We start from the raw sequence: 20179 nt of genomic DNA, 5'->3' as shown, positions 1-20179 counted from the left end.
CACAAACATGAAGCACCCATGTGAAGAAAAAAAAAAGAAAAGAAAATGTCAAGTAATATGTCAAACCTTTACCTGCTCTCAAAGTTAATTACAGACTCCTGATTATTTGTTGGTTTTGTGACATTCAGTTAGATTTTTCAAGACCCAGATGCTGGAATCAGGCAATTTGCAAAAATCTATCCTTTTTTTCTCCTCCTTTTAAGACAAGACCGCTTCCCCCATCCTCGACCGCCTTCTCAACTCTTCATTGCACCAGCAGATTACATCTTGTCTTAATTAGATTGCAAGCAGCTTTGTACTGCAACTATGATCTTACCCTGTGGTACGTACTGGGGCCCAAGCGTGAGTGGGGCTGCCGAGGGCTTCTATAACACAAACAAATATAATTATTTTTCTTTGTTCATAGGTGTCTTTTCTCTCTAGCTCTTATATAAACACTGTTTTGTGGAGCTGAAACTGTAACTTGGCTGTCAGTGTGGGGAGCCAAGGGCTGACTGAGCATCCCATGAGATGAACAAATCTCTACCTTATGTGGAGGAAGAGAAAACAGCAGGATTAACTGGTTCGGAGGTACTCGGAGTAATAAAAAAGCTCAGTATGGGTTGCAGACTCGACTAGGGATGATCAGAAATTTTTTGAAACTGTTTATTGACAGAAAATTATTGTGCAGCTAAATGAATTATTTAAGTATCAGCTTTCTGTGAACAGTTTCAGCTTTTCAACAAGCTTTTTCCATACCCTACCCTACCCCCTAATGTCTGAAAACTGAAATATTTCCACACTGAAATGCTGCCACAGAGTTTCATGGGATCTGTAGCTGGAAGCCGTACACACCAGCTCTCCTCTCTCAGCCAGGATCTCTGGTTACACTTAATCTGCCAAAATGTGCTGCTGCCCGACTGACCTAACCCATTGCCCCCTCCACCCCACCTCACTGGGAAGAGTGGGAGAGGTGGGCACCCCATGCTCTGCCACTGGCTGCGGCAACAGTATTTCCAGGTACAAAGAAATATCTGCCAATATTTTGGTTTTCAGCTCAGAGTTTTCAGGGTAGGGGGAGAGAGGGGAGGGAATACAACATCGTCCTCTGATGGGTGCCAACCTCTCCTGTGGACAAAGCACAGGGGCGTGTGGTGGTGCAAGCATTCAGCCCTTGGGGCTCCAGAGTGACAACCCTCTGGCAGCCAGCTCGTAAACGAGAGACTGAAATATCTCAGCTGAGAAGGAGCAAATAGCACATAGGTCTCAATCATAGTGCTAAATGGCATACTTATATTGATTTTCACCTGTTAACAAACTGTTCTTTTTAATTCAAGCTATATCTTGTAATATAGCTTGCATTTTATATTCCAGGTATCCTGCCATCTTGTCTGTCTTTTTCTCATCCGTGAGTTCATTCCCGTGAAGATTACGGGCAGATACTTGTTAATTTTGGTCAAGAGTCTAGGTACTACCTCACTCCACAAACAGTCCCAGTGTTTCCACAGGGCTTTTTGCATAGCAACATCATTTAAAAGGTGATATACAACTCCAGTTTCAGAGTCTGGCCCTCTGTCAGGAGAAGTGAGAACAGGTTGTCCTGGCCATTACAGTCAGTATTATGAGATAGACTGCTGAGTTGGTTGGTTGCATTGCTTAGTTATAAGTACAGCTAATGAAATAATTAAAAAAACAAGTTGTGAGCATTTTGTTTGCTTGCTTGACACATGAAATGATTCCTACCTGTTTGAGTGTTTGGGCTGTCGGTGGGTATTTGTGAAAACTGCACTAAATCTGGAAAGTCAAAACAATCAATATAAACGATCAATGGTCCAGAGGCTAGTGAAAGAAGTGTATGACTTTGTGCTAAGACTAACAAGATTTCCTGAATCCATAAGCATTCAACAAAACTTTTTGGCATCTCCTTGTAACACACTGGAGCAAACCTTCACTGAGGTGATACAGACTTGGATTTGGACCACTGCAGGGAGACAGAGAAGGTCTAGTTTTTCTCTCAGTAACATAAAGGCTACCCAGGATAATCATGAAGATCCATGGAAGTACAGAGGACCACAGTGGGAAGGAATGGGGAGGGAACCAGCTGAAGAGCTGGTGTAATTTCATAGCACTGCCTGTTTGTGCCCCATGGCCCACGGCAGAGTCTGCCCTGTGCTGTCAGCTCTTCATGCTGCTGCCATGGCCTTTGCGGTCCCGCTCAGAGAAGCACAGGTCATTAAACAGCAGTGCCAACTCCACTGATCTGGGGGAAGCTTGAGGCCCCCTGTATTGCTGGGTGGGATAGGATGCCTAGCACAAGAGAGAAGGGAAAACTCTCAGATCTCATCTCTTTCACTAACACTTGACTGTGCAACTCACTCAGGAGGATACTACTCGGAAAAAGTGAGAGAAAGAAAAGGGAGTGGAGAGTATGGACTTTCTGATACTTGGTTTCCCACTGGAAATTAAAACAAGACATTAAGCAATGGGGGTTTGCTCCACTCAGTTGACTTAGAACAGCTGCTCACCAATTTCTGCAGCACAGAGAGGAAAAGCAGAACTTTGCCCTGGGTCTGAGCAGCTTTTCAGAAGCAATCCAAGTCAAACTTCCACTCAATGACTTCATTCAAAGCTGGTTTACATCATGAAGAGAAACTCCGTTTATTTATTTGTAATAACTTCGGGATTTTATGGACCCGCAAGAGGATGTAATTTAAGAAAACATCAGCAAGCTGTTTCAAATAGCAAGGTTTCAAAACGAGCTGTGCCAAAAACTCATCGATGGAAAGAGTTCATTATTAAAAATAAAAAAAAAAAAAGGAAAATGTCATTTGTAGATGGCTTTGAAGTAAAAGTTCCAAAACTTGAATTCTATTCTGCAATAAATACATCTTTTTTATATGACTGAAGTCATACAAAGGAATGGACAGGCTTCCTCCAAGGGCACTGAACCAGCTGATAAACAAAGTTGATAATTGTAAGGTCTATTACCTCAAAGAAATGGGACAACAACAATGTTTTAAAATATCTCATCTCATACGAACCATGCAATAAAAAAAACGTAAGAGAGGTAACTTAACAAGTTTTAACCTGGAAAGCAGCAGAGTCTGGTCTGATAATCCTTAGGAGCAATGGAAATTTTCTGTTAGTGACCCAGGACAAATCACTTGGCCTATCCATGCCAGGAGTGTAAAACAGGCTTAATAATATTTCCTGATCTGCAAGAGAGTTAGGAGACCCAATGGACCTCTGCAGATGTTCCATGACTCAGACATGACTGGAGGCTGCTGACTAGAATAAGGTCACTGGTTTTATTTCTAATCTGGCTCTTAATTCACCAGGTCACATGGCATTAACTACATCACTGGCTTGTCCCCTGGTATCAGTCATCACTGGAAAAACCCTGCAATACCTTTTGAGGTCTTCAGGCAGAATACACACAAGTGGACAGGCTGTGGCAGCCTTGCGTGGGGGAAGCAGAAGGTGGCAAGGTGACGTGGGAGAGACAGGCTTGATGGCTGAGCCATGAGGACCCTTGGCCAGGCAAGGGATGTGCAGGGGCAGCATCTGCTGCCAAGAAGACTTCAGGAGACCCCCTGACATGTGCACAGCAGAGGAGTGGTGAGAGCGGGCAGCAGCGGAGCAGGGAAGAAAGGTGGCTTGAAATAAGCCAGAACAAGAGTGAGGGAAGCTGGAGGATAGGGGAGGGAAGACCTTTGGTGGATTTACCGGATCCACATGGCCAGCGGCTGGGGGGGTTAAGAAAGAGGCTCTGAACATGATTCTGGAGATTATAATGGCCCGGTATGAAGTAGAATGCTTCACTGAACAGAAGGTGTTGACAGAAGGGTTTTGGCTTCCTTAGCCACCAGACAGTATGTTACAAAGGAGAATTGCTAGGCAGAAATGGGATCCCTCTGGTGAAAAGCTTTCTGCGGGGCCAGGGCTTACATTGGCTTTGAGGGAAACTGTTGACAGGATCCTCAAACAAGCAAAAAAATAGAAATAGAGATCAAGGAAAAAGCTTGGAGGTAGGTAGTGAATGGGGGAAACTGAATATAAAAGGGGAGAAATGAAGGAAGACAGCAAAACACTTTGCTGATGCATCTCCAGGCAAATGCCAGGATTTTGAGGAGCACACTAAAGCAGGTTTCAGTCTTAATACACCAGCAGGTTCACGACAGCTGGGTATGCAGAGATGTAGCAGGACATGGCAGAACAAGCGTAGAGGAGTTTGCATGGCTAAGGAAGGACAGAGAGAGTGGGTGCTGAAAAATGGAGAAGTATTTTATAGATTTATTTTATGTTTAATCTCTATTTTTATTTTAAATTTGTAGATTTATTTACATTATTTTGTAGATTTATTTTAAGAATGCAAGTATTAGTCCAATCAAGTATTGATATAAGAATTTAAATACTGGATATGTAATTATTTCGAAGTTCAGAGAGATGCATGAGGCACTGCTGTTGACTGTGTCTGGGGCTAGAAATGATAAAAAAATTAAAGGGAAGATGTAGCATAGTTGGACTACAAACCATCCTGCTGGATGGTGAGGAGGAAGTTGTGAAGTATATAAACCCAAAACCCTCCAGTACAGAAATATCTAAAGGATAGTTCCTACCACTGGTTTGCTTATCTGTTGCAAAAGTGAAAAATGGTCCACCGTGTTCCCAGAATGTGCTGCAAACGGCAAGTCGTCTTCAGAAAATGCTTCAAGGGAAGAGACAGTTACGGGAGGAAAGCCACTAGTTCTAGGAAAAAAGTGATTGAGAATCTGAAGGTAGAGCAAAGTTGACCATAGGATGAAAAGGAAGGTTGAACAGATGGAAAGAAGTAAGAAGAGTGGCAGAATAATGACACTAAATTTCAGAAAAAGTAGATGATTAAAATGAGAGAACGGGTGCATCATGTTTCAGGAGAAGATAAAGTATGAGGCAAAGCAGTCCAGGCTCATGAAGCCATCTTAAAAGCAGACTATGCTAATTCAGAGAAAATATATACATAGGGTGCATTTGATTCATACTTGGTGTCACATGGGATGCACTTGAGCAGAGCAGCTGTGTGCTCAGAGTGGTTTCCTGGCTAGAGGAACCAAAGCTGAAGTTGCTCACTGGGGTGCTGTCAGCAGCACATCCCTTGCAATGTGCATGTGAGATGGGCAGAACTTCCCTCTCTTGCATGTATGATTTGCTCCTAGGACTGGTGACTGGCACAAATGTCATTGCTCCTAAAGACATGATGTGGCCATACAGCCCTGGGACTGTAACAAGTCACGGATCACAGCATATGACACCCCGGTCCTTACCTCTTTGAACTATGGCAGTTGGTAACATACAGGCACCCTTTGGAGGATATGATCAGAATACAAAATAATCTTGGTAAATTGGAGAAGTGGTCTGAAGTCTTCAAGATGAAATGCAATAAAGGCCAGAGAAATGTGTTAGACTTGCTAAGAAGAACCTAAATACACAGAAACAAGCTAAGAAAGATTATGACCCTGCAGCAGTATTGTAGAAAGTGATCTGGAGGTCATAGCCAATCACAAGAGCATAATTCACTGATGCAATATGAGGATAAAAGTAAATCTTACTCTTTGGTGCTTCATGTGGAATTTCACTGCTGAAAAAAGTAGTAAGTGTTCTGCTTTCGGCTACATGGGCAAGGCCTCAGCTGGTGTACTATGTCCAGCTTTGGGAACCACATTTCAAGAAAGATGTAGACAAATTGAAGACAGTGCAAAGGAGAGCAGCAAGAATGATCAGAGGTTTAGAAAACATGACCTACAAGAAAAGGTTGAAAGAACTGGGTTTGTTTAGTCTAGAAAAGAGAAGACTAAGCATGAGGCTCAAGGGGAGAGGGAGGAAGGGATAACAATTTCCCAATATGTAAAGAGTTGTTATGAAGAGGACAGTGATCAATTGTTTTCCATGTCCACTGGGGACAGAATGTGAAAAAGTGCACTAACTTGAGCAAAGAAGATAGATTAGACAATTCTTAACTCCAAGGCTAGTGAACAGGCTACCTAGAAAGCTTCACGGAAGAATCTTCATTTTTAAAAGGGGTTATCCAAACACCTATCAGGTATGGTCTTTAGGTACTTGAGCCTGCCTGCTTCATTTCAGCTATATGGAGTCCTGACATCCTTTCCAAATATTCAGTTCAATCTTTCTAGAAGTAATTTGCATGCTAATCTTCTAATCTGTTCAGACAGTGCGTGCTGAACACCTTTCACATGGGAAGCAGGGCTGCCCTAGCATTGTCATCATACAACTCTTGGAGCTTTATCACCAAAGATCCATGTAGTAGCCATGATAAGTGTGTGCTGTTTGAAGTAGGTGAAGACTCCAAAGGTCACATAACATGGTATTCTACCATTAAAACTTTGTGTGGCAATGCTTCAGGATCCTTTACTTGTCACTACATTGTGGCTTTGCTTCTTGGGAATTCCAGCGTATACTCTCATTCCTTTACAAAATATTTGGACGTCATTTAAGGATGCTTCCACATTTGGTGCTTTTAAATATGTCTGGCTTGACACAACTTGAACAAGACCCTGCTTCCTCCAACGCTGTTTTGTATCAACAATAAGGGTTTTTTTAATATACCCTGCTATCTGATTGGGTCTTTGTCTTTCAAATGGATCACTTCCATCTTCATATTCATGCCCTTTTTGGCTTCTCTAATGTGGTTGCTATTAGGGTCACGAATACAACGGGTATCTCCTGTCTAGAAAAGAGTAAGACGAAGATCAGTAATTTCACATAATCACTGAGGTCTGTAGATGTTAATACTCGATCATGAATGACTTGACCTGTATTCCAACTAACCACCCAAACCTGGAAGAATTTGTGACAGCTTTCTAGTCCATCTGATCTCCTGAAAGTGTTCTACCCTTATGTAACCTCACAAGTTGTATAAATAGCTGGCTACAGCTACTATAGCTCAGTTAACTCAGACCAGGTAATAAGCTTGTTTCCTTTTACCAGGTCAAGCAAATTTTGTGAATAAAACTTAGGTTTCTTGGTAATAAGGGAAGAATAAAGGCAAATTTGGATGCAGAATCAAAATAGCAACATTTGTACATAGGAAGACTATATATGACATAAGCAGTACACAGAACAAACCTTAATTAATCTCATTCATTGCACGAAACACAATCGTTAAGCGTGGCAGTAACTCTAAGTCAGCACAACGCAACTTAGGGCTCCAGGCAGAGACCGCTTGTGGAATGAGATACACGTAACCGAATTTCTAAAGTCAAAACAGATTTTTTATCTTATTTTCACCACTCTAAATCCACTGTAAATCACTTCACCAACAGTTTTTCTTTTACCATTTTTGGTAGACATCTCCCCATTGTTTATATTTATTGGTCTATCAAATTAGCTGAAAATCTTCCTGTTTGTCACCATGACCTGTTATGGTGACTCTTACGATCCTGCAGCTGATTCATTTCTTCAAACAATTATTTGCCTTTCACCATTTTTGGGACAAAAATGTCTGAAATGATATATTAATTTTAGACAAATTAAACATTTGTTCTCGCAGTTATTAACATAACTCCAAAATCAGCTTAGTGAAGTCAATAGCTTTCCAATGGAATCGGAAAGCTTACTGACTGCATGGTATGTGACCTACATATGATAAATATTTCAGTAATATAGATGCAATACAGCTTAAGAAAAAGGTAATATTGCTAATTTATGTTTGTTTTAGAATTGCTTCTAAAGCCTGCCTGAGGCTTAGCTGTGGAAGCCACATCTCTTCTTGCTGCAGTGCACAGCTTTGCACGAAATGGTAAATGCAGCTAGGATCCCATCAGATGTAATTACACCCAAGGACTATTGTACACTGAAATGTTTTCTCTCCTGGATCATTTAAGTTACAGAATTGATTCTGCCTCGTCTTTTAAACTGTATGCTTGACTGTTCTCTTCCTAAAGTAAACAGGTTTTAAGCGGCCTGGGAATTTTTTTCCCCTGTGAGGACAGCCACAGCAATGATGGCACACTGCAGGAATATGTGCAGGTTGGGCAAAGCCAGCTGAGGGGCTTTGTCCATCCAACACCTAGCAGTGGTGGCATACCCTGTCCACCTGCTTCCACCCCTGCCTGCAAACAGGACCCAAAGTGACACTGGGGATGTTTTCCTTCCCTGGCTATGGCATTACTGATGCATCTCAGATACTCTCACTATGAATGACAGGAGCTAAGCCATCTTATAAGGCTTATTAGAGTTCTTCAAGGGGGCAGGCAACAGATGGGAAATGAATGGGTTCAGAAGCACAGGGAGAGATGAGTGGCGATATAGGCAGGGAGGCAGGTGGAGGAAAATAAACACCACTAAACAGCAGGCTATTTTTTCTTCTGCTTTGTGATGGGAGAGAAAACACCAGGACCAGCAGAAGGGTGATTACTTTCTTGCAAATTACTCCCTTAAATCCGTTCAGAAGCTTTACTATAGTAATTTCCACAGCAGCACCAGGTTTGTCAAATGCTGGTGCAGAAACCCTCTCCAGTCCTCTTGGGGCTGCTTGCAGAGCTGTCAAAACACACCTTCCAAACAGCGATGGCAGTACCTGCTCTGCACCATCCTGCGTGTCCTGCCAGGCTGTGGGCAGACACTCCTGTGCTTTCCTTCCCAAGCTCCTGCCCTGATGCTTTGGGGCAGAGCGCACAGCTATGCCACTGGAATCTCATCTGCGTTCTCAGGCAGGATCGTTCCCCCAGGAATGCCTCAGCTGGGATAAGGCAGTCACCTTATGCTTGAGTTTTCCAAGGCTTTTATTTTTCCACGCAAGCATCCCCCCACCCTTGAAGAGCACCTCACCTAGTGTCTGCGAGGCTTCTGCTTCTTGTTTGACATCCCTTATTTACAAAGCAAACAGAATGTTCCTTTTAACACACATCATGCTAAGTTTATTAATGAAGAAAACAATCCCAGGGGGTCAACCCAGGGGACCCTTGAAACCTGCCAGCAAAAACTCTTCAAACGCTCAACGCGTCAGATCCTCCAAAATGATATTTCACACAATGAAGTAAAAATAATATTTTTCTTTCGGCCTTTCCAGCCGCTTTTGTGGAGAGCAGACAGAAATTATTTTCTTACTCTGCTCCCAGAGCAGAGATCTGTATGAAGCTGCGTTTATTTGTTTAACACGATGATTTCATCCTAAATGTCTTGACAGCAAATAGCTGGTGGTTTAATAAAGGCTCTTTGAAAGAAGGGCCTAAGCAGTTATTTGTACAGGGAAAACGTGAAGTATGTGGCTCTCAGGAGGAGAGATAGAAATGTCTGTTGTGATTAGGGGGTGTGAGGAGGACCCTAAAATCCTCTCTGTCTGCCAGGGTAAGAACGGTGACTCCTGTGGCTCTGTTTCCTCGCAGCCGCCAAGCTGAGCTGCTGCAGCAGACCATGGGGATGAAAGTGGTCTGACCTTGTTATTAACAAGTGACTGATACAGCCTTCGCTCTCCAAAGCAAATGTTCTTACAGGAGATAAAGGATCTGCTGTTTGTGCAGAACAGTTTGATTATGAAAGCAACAAACTAATGATAAACAGACTTGGAACTGGCTGGTGAGCCCTGTATGGTGGTCAGCAGAGAAAAATGTGTGCTGAGATGGCTAAACTGAAGTTTGAGGGGATTTTTTCTTCATTAACTGGATTTCCCAGTGGTCAAAGGGTCCCTGAAATGTCCACACACACCTGCTGTCTCTGCAGAGGCATCTCTCTGGGAATGCTTGGTGAGAAGCAGATCTCACATACTGTGTCAGTGTACCCACATAGGTGTACATACCAGCTGTAGAGAAGCAGTCAACACAGTTTTGGAAACGGGTTCTGCAGGGTACCAAATGGGGACCTTCTCTCCAAAAGGCGTGGCAATATTAAATCTCAGATTTATGTGATCCGGATTCTTTTCTTCAGCTTGTAAAATGTTACGTGTTTGTTGTTTTGTTTTCAACTGAATGAATCATTATTCAACTGGTTCTTAATTTAGCATCTCTGCTGTTGAGCAAACATGTGTCTAGCCACAGCAACTGGGCCAAGTTCAAATCTGGATCAGGGGTTTGGGGTAGGCTCTGTTTTTTATTTACATGTGCACTTTTAAGAGTGACAGATTCAGTGTAATTTGATTTTCTTCAATATTTCTAGATTCTGTTGGGATTTACTATGCATAGACTAAGGAGTATAGACTATACTACATATAGACTAAGACTGCAGACACTATCCTCTAATATTAATAGGTTTTAAAAATATTTCATGCAATGTATTTGCAGTTTTCAGTAACTGGTGGTAACACTTACAGAGTCATATGGTGACGCTCTGTTACATATGTGTAAGCATGTAGTAACTCTGATGAAGGTTAAGCCATGGTAGTGAGACTTGGACTAATTCATCAGATGTGAGAACAGAGTTGTTCCACAGGTACTGCCATTCTAACATGATTTTATAATGAGTGCAAATATTTTTATAATACAAAAGAAAGAAAGCTCATCTTCACAAAGCCATTTGTGAGTATTTTAATTGCCTTTTCTCATTCTACTAATGATATTACTTACACTAACTGCCACTGAAAATTGAAATGCAAAGTTAACTGGGGGCTTCAGTGGATTCAAGCTTTTATCCAAGGATCATAGGAGCACTTTGAAGTGAAAAGTAGTTGTGGGCTGCCATTTATTTTTCTCAATATGGTCACATTGTGCAATGTAGTAGAGCAGGATGGATGGAAGTGGGGAGGTTGCAAAATTCAATACTGGCTATGTAATATTCAACAAAACATATTACTACTTATAATTAATTAGTTATGATCTGTACAATAATTGCAAGCAGAAAACCAGATAATTAAAAGAAGATACCCAAACAATGTGATTGTATTTAACTTTTAAAATGTGGAAAAACACTTGATACATGAAATAAAACTGGAAAGAGGAGGTGGAAAAAAAGTTTAAATGATGGCACAGCTAGAGTGAAAAATTACTGTAAGTTCTTTCTGAAGTAGACTGTGGGCTATCTTCATGCTTTGCACAAAACCAGTGCAGCAGCACCCAGATTCTGGTCTCTTAATATGAAATGTTTTGTAACATGAGCTAGGTACTTCTTCCTCTGCAGATGCAAATTAAAATCAGAGCTTGCTGAACACTATTAATTGGGCACTCAGATCAGCAAACGCTGGGGGGGCAAACTGACTTGAAGAGACATTCAGCAATGTCTGTCTGTCTGGTGTTGAGAAATTCAGAGCGTAGCAGAAGGAAGGCACCGGCTGCCGAATCTCCCAGGCATGTGCTCTGGCTCCCAGCCTGGGCTGGACATGCTGAGCTTGGTAAGAAAGAAGCAACTCTGAACATCACTGAGCTTCTGGTTGTCTCAGGTAACATCCAGGCAAGAAGCCTTTTGCACCTTTGCCTGGACCTACTGACAGACAAACGGCAGCCTGAGGTTACTGTCAGCTGTAGGCAATTTTCACCGTCTCTTTCTAGCTTGTTTCTCACAGTGTTGGTAGCTGACTGTGTTTGTCCAAATCATTCAGATGACCTCTGAAGCTCTATGAACTGATGAATCTCAGTGAGGCAGAATATCACTGAATTGCACAATGGCAAATCTGCCAAACATCCACATCCCCTTCTCTCCCTGGCTCCAGGTATTTCTAATGTTAGCATTGCAAACATCTGGAAAAAAAATCGCTGTCTGGTGATTTCTATAACTTTATTAATATTTTTAGAGTGATCATACATGCATAACTGACAGAATTCATAGGGAAAGATAGTATTTTTATCAGAGAAGTTCACATTTTGGGTGCACAATTCCTTTATCAGACAGTAATTTAAGTTATGATATGTATGACTTCACATGGCCAAATCAGCCTTTTACTTAGGTTGTTACCATGTTGGAAAAACAAATCCTACAAAGCAAGGCTGAGTGATAGGAAGATGAGATAACATACTCAAGAAAGCTAACCTGGCTGGCAGCATGTGCTGTATGTCCTTAATGCTGCGTGAAACTGCAGCAGATCTGAGGAGCAGCTGAGGAATGCCACCATCATCATCACCATCATCATCACTATCATCATCCCAAACACACACACACATATGCACACAGTTTGGACCATTCAGAAATAGCAAAATTTTGAATAAGCCTTTGCTATTTCCCAGCTCAAATGAAAGTTGTTTCTGACAGGAGTGTTTCAAATATCTTCAGTTTTTCTATCTGTAGGTATATAGTGCATAAAAATAGAGTTACCAGTTTTTAATGTGAGAGCTTACAAGTCCTGGTATATTGATGGAGCCTTTGCAGCTTAGAAATTTTCCTTAAAAGCTAGATGACTTCTGCTTTGCAAATGTAACCTTTGTGGCGGTTTCCACAGTGGGACTTGCTTCTCTGCTCCTAGCTCACTTCATGTCCAAGAACCAGAAATCTTGCTTTTCTGCCCACCCCTGCTTTTCCTGAAACCTTTTATGGCATGCTGAAAGGGAGAAAGGCAAAAAAAGGTCCTCAAATCTCCCCTCTGTGTTTCTTTAACAAGACATGCCCAATGCTAGGAGAGGACACTCATGTCCTTGCAAGGAAGAAGGTTGCCCATCAGATACTGCTTTAAATATCATCCGGTTCGGCACATGGACTAACTGATAAGCACATTGAAATAGCAACCAGGAGAGTAAGCTCTTCAACTGAAAAATCTGGCAGTTCCTAATTTCTGTTAGAGGCATGCAACTGGTGAGATTTTTGCTCAGGGCACTGGGATTTGGCTTGTTGTCTTTAACTTTACATAACATGAAACTGATACATAAGTTCCATCTGTAATATAGGAATGAACAAACCAGTGCTAGTGGTTGAAAAGCTGTAAAATGTCATTTATATGTGTGACACATTTCTGCACATGTTGATTGCACAGTCCTACCTAAGAATAGCATGACTTTCTCAGTAAAACCACAGAAGGATAAGTACTTACAGCAGAATCCAAATTTTTTTTACTGTAATCAACACATTTAATTATTTACAGAGTTTTATGCTGAAGCAAATGCTGAAGGACTCAGAAATCTGTTAAAGAGACTGAAGATAATTAGACCACAGAGAGTATTTCCAACAAGTAATGTGGACTATATTTAGCTGGACTAGGTTGCCTGACTTGCTAAATTTGCTTTGCACCACCCTGAAATTAGAGAGATGCCTGATGGCCTGAGGACAAGGGAGTCACAGAGCCATTGTGGTTCTCATTCCACCGCCAGGCTAGCTCCGAGGATCTGGCACCCACAGCTGAGGAACAGAAGACTCCCTTTTCCAATGAATGGTGAACATCAAGCTGCAAAATGATGTCCTACTGTCAGTGTCATCACAGCCCGAGGCTTGCTAGGCCACAATATCTGTGACTGATAGAATAAACATACCTCCAGCTGAGCAGATATGAAAGCTATGTTAAGTTCATGGCAGCTTAGCTAGATGTAATTTTTTCTGATGAAGTCAGAATGTCTATTTTTGAATTATGATTTGAATCTTATAACATGTCATGAATTGTGTTGAGTGCGTTAGTGCTAGACCTTCCCAATCAAAGCCCAATGAATTGCTCTTCAGAAAGTAACTCTGACTGAGAAAAGTATCCAGCATGTTGTCTGACTACTGTTGCTGAGAAACCATCAAGAAAGCAGTCCAAGATTTCCAGCCTTGGAAAAGTTATGTCTCACATTTGCTGTTTTTTGTACTCCCCCAAAGAATTGTAACTTTTAGCTGTTCCACAGAGCAAAATCACTCTGGTCAAGAGATTCCTTTGCTGAGTCTATGTTCCTTGCTTTTCTGTGAAGGTTGCAGATTGGGCTTGTGAAAATGACAGAGGTTTGAAGGTGTCAGAAATTAGTTCAGCAGCCTAAAAACATATGGACAGCAATGCTGCATCCAGCAGTATTCCATCCACACATACAAAGATGAGGTTTGCCAACCTGATGGACTTGTAAGTCTGTAATGTCTTTGCAGCAAGGTATCTATATAACAAAAGGGATGGGATTCACGTCAAAAGCCAGCTCCATATTAAATGGATGGGCAGACAAGGCAGGAAAACTAAGCCTCTCTTTAGCCAAGCACTTGGATAGAAGTGTAGCTGCCCAACTTTTGCCATCCACGTTTGAGACCATCTTGGTCTAATCATTCTCTTCAAGGTCCCCAAGGTAGTGCCAGAGCAAAATTCAGACATAGGGATCCCTGGCTTACATTCCTAAACTGATACTATCATACTCTGTCACACTCATGAAAAATTAGAAGACTAAATAGAATATGATAAAAAATTTCGAAGTACAATTTCAAAGTGAGACAACTGGAACAAGTATATGGTAGTGTGTATGGCAGTCATTAATACGTTCTCAAATAGCAATCCAAATGTTTACTATTTGTAGATTGTGTAACATTTTCTATTAGGTACATGAAAACAACTTTGTTTTACAACGTGTTTTTCATTGAGATTTGTATTGTCAGTTAGCCTGATTTTTTGGCACTCATATAATAATAATATAAGATTTCAGAAGCAGTTTCCCTGCTCTAAGAATGATCATAATATACTAGACATAAAAAAAAAAAAAAAAAGCTATTCTAAACCAAAGGGAAAATCATCATTCAGCCTTGTACAATTGCTAAGAAAATATTTCTTTTTAGTGCATTAATGTAGTTAAAGTAAGAAAGAAACCTGAATTCTCTTCAGTGCCTTAGTGTGGTGGGAGATGAGCTCTCATACTGTCATCTATGCTGCATCACTCTTGATTTCATAGGCTATCCTCTGATTTAACCAGAGTTCATAATATAATAAAAGGATCTGTATCTTAGCAATCATTGCACAGGACAGTATTAAGACCATTTCTGGAAAAAAAAAGATACCACTGTTTTCAGAAACTGCCCTTCAGCAGTGCATACACATAAGCTGTTAGCGAACACCTTGATATGAACAATGGCACTTGCTGGAGAGAGAAGCAACCATCCACACAGGTGCTTTTAGTTAGGAAGTACATGCTCGTAGATGGCTGTGCAGAAGAGAAAGCAGGCTGTCACCGCATTTGAAAATAGACCTTCAAAGCATCTACTGGCCAACTGCATAAGAATCAATGGCTTATTCCACCAAGGATGCCTGTCTAATTGCCTGTGGATTAAACTCCGGTAAATAAAAGTTTTCACTTTTAGATTGCAATTCCATACAAGAACAGACTCCTGTGAAGGATCTCTAGTGCCTTCTCCTGTCATTGTTGAACTCTTACAAACATCACGGACAAAGTGCATCCTCTGTCCTATCATTTCAATGGCTTGAAGAACAGACAAGCTAAAAATTTATTGTATTTGAAAATATAGATGTCAAGAAAGTGTTTCTGTGTTCCAGACAATATCTGTGTGATAGAGTATTCACTGCTCCTATTTCCAGGCTACAGAGGACTGAAATCGTAAGGAGCTACTGCCCTGACACCATCAAAAGCTTCTTATTTCTTGCAGATCTCGGCTGGTGTCACCTTAGTTCCCCTGTCAACTCGACCTTGACATCAAACCCAGGGTGATTATAGGACCTGGGCAATGTGTTGATTACAGGTATCATGGCATGATTCAAACTCAATGTACGGTAGAGGAAACCTGGCAGTTGGAGCTTGTGTCCCACTTGTGAGTGATGCTGAGGGTGTCCTTATGTGCAGCAGGAGTGCTTTGCCCACCCTGTTCCTCTGTGACCCCAACACATCTCTCTGCATTGCCCCTGGGGCACAACACACCTACAGTAGTCCATTTTTGTTCATTGTGAAAATTAACGCAAAGCACTTTATGACTTAAATGATCAAATACTCCATTAAGTCCAAGGCGTGATTTACTAACATTATTACTGCTATGGTTGGTGTTGTGGTAGTGCTGAGGGACAAAACAGAGGGATGAATGGGTCACTGAATCAAGGCTTGTAAAGACTGTAAAGGGAAAGGAAAGTTGTGATTTGGAAAAGGTCAGGGTTGTCTAGTTCCTAGAGAAACCTAGAAATCCTTAACAAAGGTTGAACACTTAGATTTACTGATGTATATGTAACCCATCACTAGAAGTCCTTCGTGGCAATAAGCTGCTGAACTAACAGATCTGGTCAAGCTTCTTGACTTACATAAATCCGGGATTGCTACAATTTCAAACATCACAGGGAAAAGACATCTCTCGGTATTTGAAAGCATATTGTGAATTCCTCTTCACCAGGTGCACCTTGTCTGTATTCCTTGCTCCCCTCTCTTGTGTTCCCCTGGATTTTTTGTACTCTACAGCTGAGCCATTGGATAGGATATTTTTGCTCTTATTTTCTCTGTATTTTCATGGAAAGAAAAGACTAAATGTTAGATGAACTGTGGGGTTCAACACCCAGGAAGGTAAAAGCATAGAAGAGAGAGACAGGCGAATGAAGAAGCAAAAGTAAAGCTGTGAAATAGCATTCCTTTCCCTAAAATCAATCAATTGCTTGAGTGTATGGCAAAATGTGGCAAAACAGGCAAAAAAGAAAGTGCTTTAGAGTGGCTTAAGTCTTGTCATACAGCACCATAGGCATGTCTCTGTTTAATTACATCTTTTCTCACTTTTGGCTGTTTGAAAAGTGTTCCAGCTATTTTTTCTTGGTGTTTCTGTAGCTTTTTAATCACTGAGAGCTTTCTGACTTCTTTTTTTCTAGCTGTAAGGCATTTTGTGGGAGTAATATACATTGTTTTCCTTGCTGGTTTTCCTGTTAGGCAACTCTGACGGGCCTCTTTGGTTTGGCAGCTTAGCACTGATTTTGTGGCCTGTAAATGATTGCTTGTTTGCTTAGTTCTGACTTTGCCACTTCTTTGGACTTTTTGTCCTCTTCTGCTCTTAACACATAGTTCTTTTTTCTCTTTCCCTGGTACAGGCAATATCCCAGTTACCACAGCAGTTGAGTGAGCCAGGCTGACCTCACCTGCCATGGGGTGGTACCCAGGTTCGCATACTTGCCTGGGTAGGGGGGACCTAACACTGCCACGGGAACAAGTAATTGCCTGGCTGGGATGCCTCAGCCCGCAGGCAGCAGGCACTGGCTGCTGTGCTGACAGGAAACAGACCCCAACTCAAACGGAGCCATAGAGCCAGCTGCCTGATGCCAAAACAATGTCTGTGTGAGATGCTCCCTCTGGATGCGCAGGCTGCCTTCAGTCCTATTCTTCGCCTTGGATCCTACTCTCATTTCTGCGAGCTAGTTCTCTGTTTCTGGCTTGCTGTACAAACCACCAGCTCACATCACTTCATTTAAGTGACTTGCCTAGTATCACAGAAGAATTCTGTGGGACAGAGATGAATGACAGTGTTACAAGCTTTTTCAACTACCTTAACCTTGAGACCATCTCTTTATAACTCTCCTGCCTTATTCTTTGCATGCTTTACAACTTCTGTGATAAATGAGTGAAGGAACCTCCAGACAGCAGGTTTCTTCAGTAAACAAGCCCCTTTTATCCCCCAAGTATCACATCCCATGCTCTGACTGATGCAATATTCCTGTGGGGAAAAAAAACAGCACGTAAACATGCAATTGGACTACCTTATCATGCCAACACGAGGTAGGTGAATTAAGTTGCACAAGCTTCTTTCTTCCCTAGATTTTGAGTGCTTGGCTCAACAATTTTTACATTTTATCAAAAATGTAATTCACTTTGTCTTTGAAATTAAGATGACTCCTTCCAGTTTGAAAGATCAATGGGGCCGGACATTTAAAACCCTCAGCACAGAATCTTGATCACAAACCTAACACAGCAAGCGTAACATCAGGCTGTCATCCTTTCATATGGGCTGTGCTATTGCAAGAACTGACATGCACATTTTCCAAGGCCTTCACTGCCGTTCTGGTGTGTGTGGGAGAACATGGGTGTTTGGGATTTTGTGACTCAATCGCAGGTTCTCAAGGATGGTTTTATTCCAGTGCTTATAACTCATCTGATCCTCTCCATCCTTTTCTAATCTATACATTTTTCCAAACCGTCACACACTAGGTTTCCCACTACCCTCTTCCTTTTCCTTTACATGAGTGGAATGACTTAGTCTGCTTTACAAGTGAGCCCTGTCACATATATGACCTAACTTTCAACAATTCTGATACTTCTAAATCAGCAGTAAATTTAAAAAAAAAAAAAAAAAGGCAGCTTTACACTGAGGAAGCCCAACCATAAAGCCATCTCTTTTTACATCTAGGCATCATTAGCCTGAACACCTCAGCTGACCTGTTGCTGTTGTGGATGTCTTCCAAGTGGCAGAGAATGAAAAGAAACTTTAAGAAACCTGCAAGCATATAATAACCTATATCAGCATCTGTATGGCACAAAAATCAATGCATGTCTACCCAGAAGTTTTTTGTTTCACTTGTTGCCTCACAAATAGCCTTCAAAATTTTAAGAGGTGGATGCATGATTTTAGGACCAATGGCAATTGATTTATCATTTTATGGGGCAAGAATCACAAAGCCTTTTTACATCCCCAATGGCAGCAGCAGGGAAGATGAGTCAGGAGGTTGGAAAGTGCTCTGTTTCCACAATCAGTATCATTGCTAGGTCACTAAAATGCCACATTGCTAGGTAGCTGAGCAGCTAAAAAAAGACTTCCTTGGAAATAAAAAAAAGTTTACAATTACTCATGCCAGAGAAAATCCTGGCAGCTAGGTCATGTCAGGAGAAAGCTGCTCAGCCACCACACTGTCTTCTGAAGGTGTGGGGAAAAAGGGACAGAGCTGCTGCAAGGGGTCTGTCCCCTTTACAATTTCCCAAATACAGCTAGGTGCCTTCTCTGACCTCATGGTTGCAGTCTCCTGCAGTAAAAATCTGACTGGATTTGGTGGAAGGACCTATTTTTTAAATCAATTGCGATGTTGAGCAAGCCAGAGTCACTGTTGAAATCAGTGTCCGGCACCAGGCAAGAGGCCAGCACTGGGGGCGTATGTCAATAGGCAGAGCTGCCCTAAATGAACACTTCTATGGCACTTACGCTCTTGTAAGCTCTCCACAAAAAATAAACAGTTTGCCTTATCAGTAAGTATAGCAATTAATAGAATATTTAATATAACTGGCTTTTTCCATACGATTGGCTGCTAGCAGGGAAGCTACAGTCAGCACCGTTCAACTGGTAGGTCCTACAGCTCACCAGCAAGTTCTCCATGGGTCACCCATGGCCATGACCAGTTTTGCCAAAGTTTGTGCTCTGCCCTGCCCATGGGGTGGGAGGACCCCTGCATCATATGTGGTCCCAGCTGCTCAGACGAGTGGGTGCTCAAGGGAGGAAGAGAGACACTCAAACACAGACCAGGCAGAGCATTGGCTTGGCACAGATCCTCCAGGCTATTACTCTTGAGGATGTGGGCCTTGGTCACTACCAGTTTTTTCTGTTTATTTCTTGATACAGACTGCCTCTCTTACAGCAATAGGATATTATTTAACAGCCTGTGTTCCTGTTTGAAACTGCTAGTGAAACTAACCTCTTCCCCACTTCTCCTCTGCCTTCCCCACCAATCTTCAGGCAGCTACATACCTTTTCCTTCCCCAGATGTTTTCTAGGTGGATCCCTCTTGATCCCATGTCTTTCACGGGTATCCAGCCACATTTTCTCCATCCCAGGCTCCTTTATTTGCTCTTCTCATTTGGAGTTTTACTTGAATGATTTTACATAACATTCTAAATGACATTTTTATTGCAGTATTTGCACGGCCCAGCATAATTTGCTGAGGGAGGTGTTTTACAAATAATATTATTACTTTGAAGACTTAGTCCTGTGGAACCGCAGAACATGTGGTTATGTTTAAATACATTTGTTTTCACCGTGTGTCCTCTATTATGATTTTTCCCCGCTGTGTGATATTGGTGCAATAAGTGCTATTTATCTGTAACATACCAACAACATGATCTGCTTCAAGTGCAATGTGCTGGCTTGTCTCCCTCTGAGAGATGGAGATGATACTTCAACATAACCTTGTCTGACCTTCTGAGGGGTCTTCAAAATCCAAGACAGAACTAGTGATCATACTGATTCAGGACAGCAGCCTGAGGAGGTCCTCATTATGTTGTCAGAACCAGCACTGACCAGGTTAATTGGACCAGATCCTACTGGCATGTCTCTGCTCAAGTGCTCTCTGCAAGCTGTGTATCTAGGTCAACAGGTCTGGGGCTGCCAATGTTGGGAAAGTAGTGATGCTGTTAACACACAGCAAAGATTAATGATTTCTGTCTTGATTGGA

The sequence above is a fragment of the Harpia harpyja genome, chromosome Z (assembly GCF_026419915.1).
Source record: "Harpia harpyja isolate bHarHar1 chromosome Z, bHarHar1 primary haplotype, whole genome shotgun sequence".
Taxonomy (NCBI): domain Eukaryota; kingdom Metazoa; phylum Chordata; class Aves; order Accipitriformes; family Accipitridae; genus Harpia; species Harpia harpyja.
This window is presented reverse-complemented; position numbering follows the sequence as displayed.